The sequence below is a fragment of the Prionailurus viverrinus genome, chromosome C1 (genome assembly GCF_022837055.1).
Source record: "Prionailurus viverrinus isolate Anna chromosome C1, UM_Priviv_1.0, whole genome shotgun sequence".
Lineage (NCBI taxonomy): Eukaryota > Metazoa > Chordata > Mammalia > Carnivora > Felidae > Prionailurus > Prionailurus viverrinus.
Window position 1 is genome coordinate 55,767,928 of NC_062568.1, and position 15,901 is coordinate 55,783,828.

Below are 15,901 nucleotides of genomic sequence, written 5' to 3' on the forward strand. Positions count from 1 at the left end.
AGCATGGAGGAGCTTTGAATGGTCAGCCTGAAAGTAGCTCACAGCAATTCTGCAATATTCTGTTGGCTAAGACACAGTTACATGGCTGTACTTAACTAAGTCGGGCAGGAAAGTATAGCACGTGATAGGGCAAATTCTTCCCAATGGCACAATATTATAAAAGGGAGCATAAACATTTGGTGGTCAGCCAGCCATCTCTGCCTGTAAAGACGAACTTTTCCTTGAAACTCCATGGATTCTTATAGGACAGAGGAATGGTGGTAGCACTGGAGCATGCCTAGCAGTATGCCACAGGCTTAATATTTGAGCCTTTTCATATCTCCAGCCCATATGGCTCAGCCAAATGTGAAGATGAAATTGATGATAGTGAAAATTATTAACCCTACACTGCATTACTGAAAGTTTTGTGGAATTTTAGTCTCTAGGATATCTTTAAGATGCATAGAGTAAGAATTCCATTTCTACCTGCAATATAGAAAACAAACAAGAACATTATTCCCATCCTAGAAATAACGAAAGCTACAGATAAAATACAAAATCATCATTTTTCTTGAACCCATCAGATAGCTGAAGCCATTGGGCAACCAGACAGCCTAGAATCCTAAGAATATAGGATACAAACTCCGGCTCACCTTTGGCAGAGTATAGGAAGAAGAGATGTTGATTGTCAGACAAATACATAAGAATTAAGCTAAAATTCCTAACAAATTGCAGAAATCTGACTTTAGTCTAACGGACAGTATGGAACCTCTGGGAGACAGAGACAGAAGAGGAATTCACACTTACTCACAAGCTTTTCTCCACAGACCTCCATCGGTGCTCATGAGAAAGATTGGAGTCAGGGCAGGGAACCAGAATGAGTATTTCTCTTTGGTACAGGTTGGAGAAGGGGAGTACAGTTGCTGTGGGGAAGTCACAAAGCCCCACTTAGATGCTTTTCTAAGGATAAAATGCCTCAAGCCACTGGGGGAGGGGCAGAAATAAAGACTCACTGCAAAGATAGTTTGACTGCCATGGAAAGGAGAGGCAGAATCACTTAGAAATCCCACCCTTCTCAGAAATACAAGAAGACTGAGGTTGGAACAGAGTTAACACCCAGCAACACTAAGTAATAAGCAATGGCAGTCTACTCCTTGGGGGTAGGCAAGAGTGGAGAGAAAGTCACCTTTGTGGTGCAGGTACATAGGGAGGCTAAAATCTGAGGGTAGAGCAGCAACATTGAGAAAAGTCCTCTGGTACCCAAGCCCTAACCTAAGTACAAGCTACTACTAGAGGACCTCGAAGCCAGTTGTCCGCAGAAGCTAACCACTGCAACAAAACCCAGTTCAACTGCTAATAATTCAACCCCACACACAGAGTCTAGAAGAGGAAAAGGGATGTCCATTTCCAGGCAAAAAAAATCCACTTATCTCTGTCACTAGTATCCTACATACAATGTCTGGTGTTCAATCAAAAATGATGAGACAAATAAGAAGATGAGGAAAAACAGTCTACTGTCGTGAGATAAAGCAATCAACAGAGCTAGGCCCAGAGATGACTCAGATGTTGGAATTAACAGACAGGTAATTTAAACTATTGTTAATATGCAGAATGTTCTAGTGGAAAAGGCAGATAATATGTATGAACTGATATGGAATTTCAGAGGAAAGATGGAAACAGTAAGAAAACATCTAAAGGGAATTGAGGAAACAAAACAAGCTGGAAACAGAGATAAATAAATATTTCTTACATCTGACACTAAGTTAAAACCCACTGAGATGCTACTACATACCTATCAGGATTTTTAAAATTAAAAAGACCTGACTATACCATATGCTGGCCAGGATGTAAAGCAACTGGAACTCTCATACATTGCTGATGATACAAAATGATACAGCTACTTTAGAATACTTTGTATATTACTTACATATATTTATAAAGATAAGCAAGTTACATATATTTATATAATAATATTTTTTAATTTATTTTTTTAATGTTTATTTTTGAGAGAGAGAGCATGAGTGGGGGGGGGGGCGTGCCAGAGGGGCGTTGGGCAGAGAAAGAGGGAGACACAGAATCAAAAGAAGGCTCCAGGCTCTGAGGTGTCAGCACAGAGCCCAATGTGAGGCTCAAACTCAAGAACCGCGAGATCATGACCTGAGCTGAAGTCGGACGCGTAACCAACTGAGCCACCCAGGCACACCACTTAAGTAATATTTTTAAAAATAAAGTTAAATATACACTTGCAACATTGACCCAAAAACCTGTATGTGAATATTTATACTGACTTTATTCATAATTACCAAAGGCTGGAGACAGCCCATTATCTTTCAGTTGGTATATGGATAAACAAAGTGTGGCATATCCATACAATAGAATACTGCTCTGCAGTAAAAGAAAAAACCACTGGTACAACCCAGCAAGTTGGATAAATCTCAACTGCATTATGCTAAGTAAAAGGAGAAAAGCTAGAAGAGCTGTATACCGTATGACTCCATTTATAGGGCATTCTGGAAAAGGCGAAGGTATAAAGCCAGAAGCAAATCAGAGGGTGCTAGAGCTGGAGGTACATGGAAGTCTTGACTACAAAAGAAACTGTCTAGATGATGGACCCATTCTATACCTTGGGTGTAGTGGTAGTGTACAACTTCATGCTTTTGTCCAAATTCCTAGAAATGTACACTAAAAAACATCAAACTGTTACACTAAAAAAATAACAAGCAATTGCATTAAAAAATACAATAAATGAGACAGGAACTCTGCCATACAATTTTTTTTTTCAATCCTCTAGTATACTCGCTTGAAAAAAATACCAGGGGTGTCTGGCTCAAGGGTGCAGTCAAGCCAGGCTGCAGCCATCTCAAGATCCTACTTGAGCCTGAGGATCCATCTCCAAACTCACTCATGGGAATACAGCATTAATTCACCAATACACAGGCACCTCACAACAGAGCTTCCCCTAGTTCAAGTGATGAGAGAGAGCTCAAGCAGTATCTTTTATAATATAGTCTCACAAATAACATATCACCATTTTTGCCATATTCTATTGGCCAACCCTGGTATAAGGTAGGAAGGAACTCCACAGGTTGTAAATATCAGGAGGTAGGGATTATTGATGCCATCTTGGAGGCTGGCTATCATAGGTAGGGATCTCTGCATTTATAAATAAATACAAGTTGTAATTTTATTGAGTTGTAAAGGATTCTTTAATAGGACTTAGACGAACAGAAAGCATTGATAAAGTGTTATTCCAACCAAGGAGAAACTCCTTAGCAACATGAAAATATTGGTTTAGTTATCTAGACTCGGAATCGCAGTTCATTCAATGTCTATTTTTATCTCTGTATTTTAGATTTATTCAGCTGCTGAATGTGAAGAAAGGCCCATTTAACATCATCGCAGGTATAAGAGTAAATCTGAAAAACACACTTTTTGAGCTCACACATATAGTAATTCCAGTAATAAGAAAATCGTTTATTAAATTAGAAGATTAAGCCAACCTAATCAGATAGTTTACTAATGAGTGTCTATTTTAGCCACACCTGCAGAAACGATATAGGCTGAGAAAAGTGAAGGTGAATGTGTGGGCCAAGTAAACATTTTAAAAAATCAAAGCCCTATTTCTTTTTTAAAATTTTGTTTAAAAATGTTTATTTATCTTTGAGAGACAGAGAGATAGAGTGTGAGTGGGTGAGGGGCAGAGAGACAGAGAGGGAGACACAGAATCCAAAGGAGGCTCCAGGCTCTGAGCTGTCAGCACAGAGCCCAGTTCCGGGCTTTAACTCACTAACTGCAAGATCATGACCTGAGCTGATGTTGGATGCTTAACCGACTGAGCCACCCAGGTGCCCCTCAGAGCCCTATTTTTAACATAGTTCCACCATCTTTTTATTAATGAGCATGCCATCTACACATCTACATTTCCTAAATCTCAAGGGCAGGTTTTCAATTTTATTCATTTCTGCTACTGGATTGAATTTTTTAAAATTATAAATGCTTTATAAATTTGTGGCAACTTTAAAATAAAGGCTAAAATTAAAATATAATGAAATGTCTCCTGGCACCTTAAAATTATTAATCATAATTATGATATTCTAGATTGTAATATACACATTTATTAAATGCCTTAGAAAAATAGCATGATAGTTTTATTTATTTCATCTATAAATCACTATACAAAGAATACATATTTAACCATTGAAGTCCAGCCCTTCAAAGCTTCTTAAAACATACATTTTTGAGATGATTATGATTTTGTCTGGATGTTGCCGTTACATTCTGGGTTTTATTATACTACTTTTTGGCCAGCCAGTTCACGTAAAACAGCTTTCATTTTTTCATTGTAGAAATAAACTTTCACTCAAAGGTGGAAAGGTATTAAAAGCACCGAATAGTCTTCCACCATGTTTTGTTTTCTCTGTGTCCTACCCTACTGATTCAGTATCCAGTCACAAAGGTTGTAGTTCTGTGAGGGAGGCAGTTGTCACATAATGCTTCAAGCTTATGTGAAGGTTTCTTACAAAAAGGCCCAGCCAGGTTTTATGTTCCTGGGCTGTCTAAAAAGTTTAGATAAAATACACTGTGGGTCTGAGAGGTCTCCATTGTGTTCTTCAAATTAGTGGTTGTTATAGGAGCTGTGTGAGTTTAAAGGGGATTAATTTCTGGGTCTTCAAATTCTATATTATTCATGCTTAAATCTGATATGTCTGAGAACATGTGCTTGATCAAGGCACTGTGCCAGTCTCCTTCCCAGCTTCTCATTCCCGGTGACCTTTACCCTACTGCATAAAATAAGGGCAGACTCCTCACTCATTCGGAATCCCCAGGGTACAAGGGCCTCCAGGGAAGCTACTTTGATCAAAGGAGTGATTTGTGTCTCAGCTGGATAATTTCAAGAAAGAGGAAATAAAAATTCCCACAACTATTTCTGCTGATGAATATTACATTTTCAAGAATTCCAGACATATATTGCGACTGAGTTAGTATTTTATATTTTCTTGTATATTCATTAGGACTCATAAGAGAAAATTTGTAATTAACTATTTCACAAAGATAATTAAGGAAAATCTATATTTGTTTTTTACTTGGATACATTTCCTACTTGTTCTTATTGGTCAACAACTTCCTACCAGTTTATTGTTATTCTGTGATGTGGTTATCAGATGTATGTTAGCTTAACAAGAATGTTTTTGTGGATTCTACTGTAAACAGTCATTAATACAACTTTTGAAAATACTGTGTGTAAAAATACCTAATAATTTATTTTTGCCACCAATTTCCACAGAATCCAGTCACATTCTAGCAGTATATATCTATTGATACATGCACTAATTTAAAAAGGAGAAAGAGATCCACCTCATTAAGAGTTATACTTCTAGTAACACTCTACTTATTATGCTTAGTAATTATTAAATTTAATAGTGTATTTATGTTATTATGTTTAATTGTGTCTAATAACTGTGATAATAACTTAAATCCAGGAGAAAAATTTAACACTCAGCTTTATCAATACAGGAAGCATGTATTTTAAATAGCAACATATACATATTTTTTACTGCAGAAAAGTATGATGAGATGATTAATTTTTTTAACTCTTAATATAAAGAACAAAATTCTTTTGTTCTAAATCAGTGGTTCCAGTATTCTGTTCCCAGATCTATTGTAAAATCAGGCATTTCTTTTCATTTCTCCATTTGTCTTCATTTAGCCAAACAGAAAATAGGCATGATAATAATTTTCCTTGTGGTAAGAGATATGAGTGGAATTCCTATATGAAAAAAACCTATAGGATAGTAAACCACATTGTATGCTAAGTTACGTGTGAACTACTGACACGTTGGAATTTTAAAAATTCATTTACCTTGTTCTTTTTATATTTGCTAGAATTTATTACAGAAGAATCTGAAAATAGATGAACAACCACTGTCCAAGGGTTTTAACAAGAGAGATAATTCAGAATCTCAAAGCTTTAAGACAGGATCTTCTAACTATAGCTTTTAAACCTTTTCCTTTTACCATCTTACTATGATGATATTTTACATAAACACACATGTATTCTTTTAACAAAATATGAGAAAGGCAGATTAAGAATTTTAAAATTTCATATTTTTAAATCTTCTATAATCTCTGCCCCTCCTTTTGAGCCAACAGTTCTTAACAGCCTTCTAGAAATTTGTAGATACATAAATTGCCTGGACCACAATTCCTATTTTCATCACCAAGTGGTACTAACTATAGTTTCTTCATTAAGGAAATGAAATATATTATTTTATTCACACATTTAACAACAACAAAAAAGTAGTCAGCATTTCCTGTGGACCTAGCCTGTGCTAAATTGCTAGGCAGAGAAGTGGTATTACCTTATGTGGGAGGGTACACTGGAGGGGAGGGGTATGTACAATTGGGGATAAAAGTGATTAATGCAATATGTTGGTACTCAGAGTCTGGAAGTGGATCTGGAAGGTCTGGAAAGAAACTGAAAGATTATACAGTTCTTAATCTCATTCACAAAAGGTATCTTTAATATTCAACATTGTCATGAGGACAATTACAGAAATCGAAGGAGAGAAGAAAATGTCAAGTGAAATTTGGCATAAGTCAAAAATTCAGTCTAGGCTTAAAGATAATTATCTCCAGGGGTGCCTGGGTGGCTCAGTCCGTTAAGCATTTGCCTTCGGCTCAGGTCACGATCTTGTGGTACGCAGGTTCGAGCCCCATGTCGGGCTCTGTGCTGACAGCTAAGAGCCTGGAGCCTGTTTTGGATTCTCTCTCTCTCTCTCTCTCTCTCTCTCTCTCTCTCTCTCTCTTTCTCTCTCTCTCTCTCTCTCCCTCTCTTTCTCTGCCCCTCCCCCGTTCATGCTCTCTGTCTCTGTCTCTCTCTCTCAAAAATAAATAAAACATTAAAAGAATTTTTTTTAAAAAGATGATTATCTCTGAGCTTACCTTTACAACACAGGAAAAAATTTCAGGTATGCAGTAAAAGTAAAAATAGATGAACAAATAACTTTGCACATCTCTTCCAACAATAGACTTGTATCAGGTTATACTCCAAGCCCAGAATTAAATTAAAAGAGTTTAGTTATGTGGTTGTGATTGCTTAATGGCATCAGTCTTCACCACAATGTGGGTATAATAGCTAATCCAACTGACAATTAGAACATCCTTGCTTCTAACGGGAAGGCTTTGCACCCCTCAAGGGTGAAGGGTAGGGCAGGGTTGAATAAAAGACTGAGAGCCACCTGTGTGTAGTTTGAGTCCTTGGACAAGGTCACTAATTTTGACACCTCCAGCAGAGGGCAGGCAGGTATAGGGAAAAGAGAGATTTCTCAATTTCATTTACAGGCAGTCCTTGCTTTGCACCACAGTGCACCATCATAAAAATGGCCGTGCAAGCTGAAACTGCAAAGCAAACTTAATAGGTGGTGGGAAAATTATGCTTGTTCTATGATCTTTAAAATTTTTTGTCAAGACATTAAAACTCTCTTACTGTTAGTTATAGATATATGGGGAAATAGTAAAATTAGTATCTATTTAGTACATTATGATTTAAAACATTAGGAGCATTGAGTTAAAGTGTTTTATTTCTTTGTTATCAAGAGTACTTTGAACAGTGCTTGCCTAACTGTTGTTGAACTTAGGAAACAAGTATCTTTTCTGTGCCTTCCCTAATTTATAAATTTGGGTCAGCTTCTAACATGTTATCCTTCAGACTTTCAATGTCAACATCTTCAAGATCTTTAACAGTAGCTCTTTGGGACTAGTGCTCTGGAAGGATACCTCACACACTGTTTCAATAACTAGTCTTGCCTCAGGTACCAAACCAATGACCTGGATATGGAGAATTTACGAATCTCTGCCAATCCCTGCGCAGACCCCCTGCTAACCTCTATCTAAACCACCCCTTGATTAACTCCTCCGCAACTGACCTTGTGCAACCCAAGTACTCAAGCCCTTAAGGAACTCATTTGATTAAATTCATTTGGACAATTGCCACCTACCAGACAAGTTTCTATTAAACACACCTTTAAAATTTTTTTTTTACTCAAAATATATTACCAGTTTTCTATCAAGACAATGTTTTGCAGGGACTTTGACACACAAATATGGATAGAAACATCAGAAGAAATGGCTGGCAAACCAGAAAATGCTTGTATCTGGGGAGGAGAAATTAGACCGTGAAGGAGAATGGAACAGGTGACTATTTTTGTTATAAGCCATGACTTTTTACACCATGTGCATCTATTACATGGTTACAAATAAAAATTAAAAAGAAAATTCTTTAAAAGCACATTTATTTCTTCTGAAATAGTGCAACAATATTCAGTTAAATTTGGTGAATGTTTATGGAACATCTGTTACATGCCCAGTGTAATGCCAGTCTGCAAGGAAACAAACCTGACCTGCAAACAGGTCAAACAGGTCACAGTCACCTGAATTCCTCGAACAGAACTTGAATGGCCTTGTGGAATGAGAACCCAGTACACTGCATTTAACTTTCACAATTAGAGTATTAAATTTATGGGGCGCCTGGGTAGCTTAGTTGGTTAAGCGGCCGACTTTGGCTCAGGTCATGATTTCGTGGTTTGTGAGTTCGAGCCCTGCGTCAGGCTCTGTGCTGACAGCTCAGAGCCTGGATCCTGCTTCGGATTCTGTCTCCATCTCTCTCTGCCCTTCCCCAGCTCCTGCTCTGTTTCACTCTCAAAATTAAGTGAACATTAAACAAAATTTTTTAAAATTCAGACAGGGTCTGTATTTGAAATCAGGTATCTTAGAAAAAATATGAAAGATTCTATGGTGTGTTTGAGGGAACTGAGTGTTGTTCCCAAGCCTACATTTATTTATAGTTAAGATTCGCTGAGAAGTTCTGGTTTTATTCAGTTGAGGTCTTCTGATAATTACTCTTTTGATAGTAAGTTTTCCATGCCATTTATTAAGTTCTTGCTGTGTTCATATCTAGCAAATTTTTATTCTTTCATAGAAAATGGTACACTCATCTTGCCACAGAAATTGACATAATTAAATTTCTAGTGACCCAATTGCAGCAACCAGAAATGAAAGATTTCTGTTATTATGACCCTATAATTTTTTGTTTCTTGAATAGCACAAGTTCCAGGGACATGAGACATACTCTAATGCATAATAGCTTTCAAAATATTCTTTTTTAATTAAGCTCCACGGCCAACATAGGGCTTGAACTCACCATCCCGAGATGAAGAGTCGCATGCCCCACTGACTGAGCTAGCCAGGTGCCCCTAGCTTCTGAAATATCTTTAATGTCCCTAAAATATTAAGATATGCTTCCTTACTAAAAAGATGAAATCTCCAAAGAAAGTTTTTAGTCAAGACATTCTTTTTAAATCTCACCCCAAATTACATCTCTGTTAATCACCAACTCCTCCTCCTAGGGCAGCAGTTCTTAACCTTGGTCACATATTAGAATCTCCTGGGAGCTTCTAAAAAAAAAAAAAAAAAAAAAAAAAGACAAAGAGCAGTCCCTAGGGTCCAGCCCCTTAGGGCCCACCCCTAAGAAATTCTGATTTCCTGGGTCACAGGAGGAGCTTAGTCATGTGTGATGTTTAAGATATCCATAAATGCAGTCAGGGTTGAGAACCATTACCTAAAATAATGTTTCTCAAAGTGTGGTCCTCAGACTAGCAGCACCAGCATCACCCAGGAACTTGTTGCCCATGCAAATCCATAGGCCCACCCACCCCACTAAATCCAAATTCTGGGGGAGGAGCCCAGGAACCTGTATTTTAACCAGCCCTCGAGGTGATTCTGATGCTCACTAAAGTTCAAGCCATTAGAATATGAAAACAGGAATTGTCAGACGAATGGTGTTATGGAATCAGGGAGAATGAAGCCAGATGGGCTGTCTTCCTTAGGTGTAGGAAGCTCTGTCATAGTCTGGGTGCAGGAGCAGGCCTTGCTGATGACGATTCTTTTTATATAATAAATTTACCCGGGATTCATCACACTTCGGTGAAGTGAGTCACGCTAACAAACTAGCCCAAGCCTATCTTATATATTTTTGTATGAGATGAGCTAGATTCTTTGGGGATAGAAGAGGAAGGAGAAGGAAAATATTGGAAATCTGGGAAGCGTGGAAATCAGGGGCTCTAAATGTAGAACATAGTGGGGGAGAAGTGATGCTGCACACCTGCGTGTAGATGCGCAGAAACAGAATGAAAAATTAAATTGGCTGGTTTTAGGAGATAATTTCATCCAGCTCTCTAAATGACACCCTGATCCTTTTATCTTTATCATAAAAGTTACACAGTAGACGGGAAGTCCCTTGCGGCAAAATAGGATCATTCATCTCATACCTGGACTATACTTCAGAATGAGCAAATGCTGACATTCTGATCATTTTATAGAATTTCCAGCATTCCATTGTGGCATGCATGGTGAGTCCCTTTGGACAATATTTTAAATTCCCTTTATTAGCAAGTAGCAGATGGTGAGGCTCCACTGTGCAGTTTTTGCTAAAATAATATCTATGGCAACATGCAGTATGAATGATAGGCAGGCGGTTCAACTCCTAGTGAGTGGAGCCAGTAGCTTGGAAATGGGGAGGTTTCTTCCACCATGTGGCCTCAAGACAAGGATTACCTATATTTATTGAATTATTAAGGTGACACTTATTGTTTTTAAATGAATTCCCAATCTTGGGAGAATCTACTTAATTGTTGTGGGTAATTAACATCTCACATGATCTCAGAAAACTATTTTAAACAGCAGACATTTGGAGTTGAGTTTGGAACCTAAAGCATCAGTGCTCAGCACATTCTAAAGATAAGGAGGACAGTTGCTCAATCCATCCTGATTAATATGATGAGTGCTGTACTCCATATAATCAAAATCTACAGAAGAAATACTCTTCTTGAAATGTCAGAGGCTCGTTCAAGCTGAATTTTTATAAGAAAAAATAATGGCAGGAACCTACCTGGATAGATTGCCAGCAAATTTAAAACTAAATGCAGTATTTAATCTTTACTTCTTCCTGTGGTTTTTCTCTGACACTCTACAGATAGAGCCAACCACAGATCTTGGAGAACTGGCCACAGAATTATTTGTTGGCCAAATGATTTTGGCCCAATGGGTTTTCCCAGGTAAAGTTGACAAATGAGAGAATTAGATTTCCTTAGGGCAGAAAATGAGTAGCATTAATATAAAGAAGTCCTCTCTAGTCAGGGTAATATCATTGCAAGGACAAATTGGCAAATATCTTTTTATTTATCTCTTAAGTATCTTTTACAATAATTTGCCAATTATTCAAGCATAGGATAAATGGATTTATGTTAATAAATAAATTCATTAGTAAAGAAACTTAGAAAAATACTAATTGTGATAAAGGTCTAGAAATAAGTTAGAATATATAACTTGTGAGGGGTGCCTGGGTGGCTCAGTCGATTGAGTATCCGACTCTTAATCTTAGCTCAGGTCTTGACCTCAAGATCATGAGTTCAGGCCCCACGTTGGGCTCTGGGCTGGACATGAAGCCCACTTAAAAAAAAAAAAAAGAATATATAACTTGTGAATATTTGGTAGATTGATACAAATGTCATCTCTTTCTTCTTTTTTATACATTATATTTGTTTGAAGGTGTATAATACTCTAAGATAGGAGAGAGAAGGAGACACAGGGCCTGAAACAGGCTCCAGGCTCTGAGCTGTCAGCACAGAGCCTGATGTGGGGCTCCAACTCATGAACAGTGAGATCATAACCTGAGCTGAAGTTGCACACTTAACCAACTGAGCCACCCACGTGCCCCTCATTGTGGTTTTGATTTACATTTCCCTGACAATGAGTGATGTTGAGCATCTTTTCATGTGTGTGTTGGCCATCTGTATGTCTTCTTTGGAGAAATGTCTGTTCATGTCTTCTGCCCATTTTTTAATTGGATTATTTGGTTTTTTGATGTCGAGTTGTAGAATTTCTTTATATATTTATATATTTTATCACCTATGTCATTTGCGAATATCTTCTCCCATTCAGTAGGTTGTCTTTTATTTTTGTTGGTTGTTTCCTTTGCTATGCAAAAGCTTTTTATTTTTATGTAGTCCCAATAGTTTCTTTTTGCTTTTGTTTCCCTTGCCTCAGGAAACATATCTAGAAAAATGTTGTTACAGCTAATGTCAGAGACATTACTGCCTATGCTCTCTTCTAGGATTTTTATGGTTTCAAGGCTCACACTTAGGTCCTTAATCCATTTTGAATTTAATTTTGTGTATGGTGTAAGAAAGTAGTACAGTTTCATTCTTTTGCATGTAGATGTTGGATTTTCAAAAAAAAAAGCCATTTGTTGAAGAAATTGTTGTGTGTATTTAAATGAAGCAAAAGCAGGGCTTGGAAAAATAGTAGACCCTCAGCACACAGAATAAAAGAGTATTTCTTTTATTTCCTATCTTTCCATTCCTTTTTTTTTTTTAAGTACCTTGAAGGAACAGGATCCTAATGGCTTCTGTCATAAAACAAAATCAAGATGCTAAACTCTTAAATTCTTGAGAGGTCTCTTCTAGTCTTACAACTTTGAGAATATTGCCTTAGGTTAGCAAAGGATATTTACTTAAAGGTAGTACAGAATATAATTTTCTTAATTCAGTGCTATGAATCAGGAACGGTTTTTACTCTAGGTTTTAACTCTGGAGACTGGAAAATTCACTTCCTATAATTGAGGATAAAGAGAGTTAAGGATGGACCAAGAGTAGCTGGCTAGATCCCTCTGCCCTCCCTTGTCTCCTGCCTTCATATCTCTCTGCTGTGGTCACCCCCAGAGATGGAACAGACCCCTCACTCAAAACTGGGTCAGGTGTCCAGACTAGTGATGAGGCACATGTACCAAGAGGGTATGAATAGGTTTATTTCTCACATGTTGTGTCCTTTCAGAGAAAGCAGGACAGCCTCCCGAGAAAGACTGAAAATGGCTTGAGAGCAAGAAAGGGAGACTGGCTTTGGCTTTTATTGTGGTTAGGCAGCCCCCGAAAACAGAGTTCAAAGTTCCTTGGCAGCAGTCATAGCTTGCACATTCACCTTCTATGGGAATTAGAACCTCCAACCCTGCAGAGTCTGGAATTGTGGGGATGAAAAGTGCATAATCTCACCGTGGGTCATTAAGAATGATGGTAAGTGGGGCTACTTTTCTTTTGTTCTTTGTTCCCAGAAACACATATTTTATCCCTTTGAGGACACAGTGGTATACAGGTCCCTGATTTAGAAGCCCCATCTGACCAATTATTTTGGACCACTCTTGGTACTTCCTGTGTTAGTTTGGGTTCTCTAAGAAGCAGATGCTAAAATGGAATTAGATATGTAAAAGAATTATTGCAGAAAACACCTGTTAAGGATAAAAGAGGAGAGCACAGAAGGAGGCAGAGGGGCACCTTTAGACCATGATGCAGATCCGACACCTGAAAAAGGAAGGAAGATCAGTGCACTGTTCTCATACCCCTTCCTGGTCATTTACTGACCAAGTACAGCCCAGCAAAAGTGTGGCCTCAGTGTGAACATGGTGCAGAATCCAAAACTGTGGCAGCTAGAGGCTGCCAGTCAACTGTGCTCACCACGGCATGTTTGAAAGGAGATCAGAGCAGTGTACCTCCATGACTGTCACAGACAATGGGACGTGTTTCCAGGGTCATGATTCTTGTTAACACCCTTTCAGAGACTGTGTAAAGAATTACATTCTTTTTTTAATAACATTTGACCAATTTGGATTTTGCTACTGAAATTACATCATACAAGGCTTCAATGGTTAAATTTAAATATCTACCACGTAACACAGATCTGGGATACTGTAGAAGTCCAGTAAATTTTGTTTGAGATTAATTTCTCAGGACCATAGTATATATCCCGAAGAGACTGGAAATGTGAGTGCCAGGCTGGAAAATTTGAACTTGATTTCAGTCTTTGGAGACAATGAAGTGTTTTTGAGCAGTAGTGTGATGCTATCAGTAGCTGTGCATAACTGTGTGTTCAGCATCAAATGAGGTGGTATGGGGTTTTGTAGGTAATTTTATAGAAATAGTCACCCAAGATAATTACAGCCCCAAACTACTGTTTTATCATGAATGACAAGTATGTATTGGGTGTATGCAGCAGGTTCTGTGCTAAGTGCTGGGTTGGTTCATTTACAATGATCAAAAGTATCATGCAATGGTATCTTACTGTTTAACTTAGCAACATTCCAGTGAGGGAAGTATTGTGGTTCTCATTTTACAAATGAGGAAACTGGGACTTAAAATATGGAAATAACTTACCCAAAGTGAGGTGGTATCTTAGCCTTCATTGATTCATTTATTTACTCATTCATTTATTCAGCAAAATGGTTTTTTTTTTGTGCAGAGCTGTTGAGGGAGGCAGAAATCAGATCATATAGAGCCCAAGTCGAGCCTTAGGATTTTAACACAGGAGGAAGAGAAGTAGGGAAGTGATGTAAGATTTTATTTTAATGTTTATTTATTTTTGAGAGAGAGTGCACATATGAATGGGGGAGGGGTGGAGAGAGAGAGGGAAAGAGAGACTCTCAAGCAGGCTCTGTGCTATCAACACAGAGCCCAACATGGGCTTGATCTCACAAACCATGAGATCACGACCTGAGCCAAAATCAAGAGTCAGACACTTAACCAACTGAACCACCCAGGTGCCCCAAAATATTTGTTTTTAAAAGCCTCCCACTGCCTCCAGTGTGGTCAGTGAACAGAAGGAACAGTGGGCAGCGTGGGAGTTATCTGTTTTAAAGAGACCAGTCAGGAATGGTTTCAGTGGTTCAGGTGAGAGGGTGGCATAGTGGATGGAGGGGATCAGGCAAACCTGAGAGATACTTAGTATTTAGAAGACCAGAATCTTCAGCAATTGGTGATTGGTTGGAGACAGGGCAAGGAGATAGGGGTATTAAAAATAATTAACAATTTCTGACATGAGCAACTGAGTAGATAATGATGCCACTTGCCTGAGATCAAGGGCACAGGTGAAGGACTAGATGTGGAGGGGATGATTGCACTTAGTTCACCTCTTAAGCCGAGCTTGATTAAAGTCACTGGGGTATTGATCTCAAGGCCACTCAAGATGATTGACTCACCTCCAGCTTAGTTTATTAGTCTCAGAAACACCTACTAATTTTTCATCTTTTCCAAAATACACCCTTCTCTGTCCCACCAGTTCTCTTTAAAACATGGAACTGATTATCACTGTTGCTCAAAAAGTATTTTTATCTCCCTCTTCCCTTTGGGGGAACAGAATCCAAAAATTTTCCAGCCTACCACTGTTGCCCCCAGGGCATTCTCTGCCCTCTCAGCCCTTTCCTGTTGGGCCCCAGGCCCACTGGTTGATATGAGGTATGGGCCACAGTCTCACTGGTTGACGTGTCTTTCTCGTGCTCCTGAGAGGCAAGGACACATCTTGTGGGTCCTGATCTTTAGCATGGAGCTCTACACATCTAAATGTATAAGTCAGTGTCTTCCAGCATATCACACTCTCCTGTTTCTCCTACTCAGTCACTTTTGCTTATTTCTCCCCATTTGCCCAACCTTGTAAATATGAAGGGGTCCAAAATTCAGCCCTTCAACACTTCTTGTAACTGTCTTCACTCCCATAGTGACCTCACAAATCTACATACTGATGACTCCAAATCAGTATCCCTGGCCAGACATCTCCCTTGAACTTCAAACTTACACATCTACATATCTATTCAACATCTTCACTTGGAGACTAAAAATCATCTCAAATGTACACATCCGTAATTCAACTCCAATTTACCCCCTCAAGTCTGTTTCATCTGCTGTCTTCCCAACCTTACAATGTATCAGCCCCAAAGCCATAACAGCAAACTTCCCTCCCCTTTTTTTTCTTATACCCCACATCCAATCTGTCATAAATTTTATGGACTCTAAATTCAAAATATTTGTAGGATTTCATTTTGTGC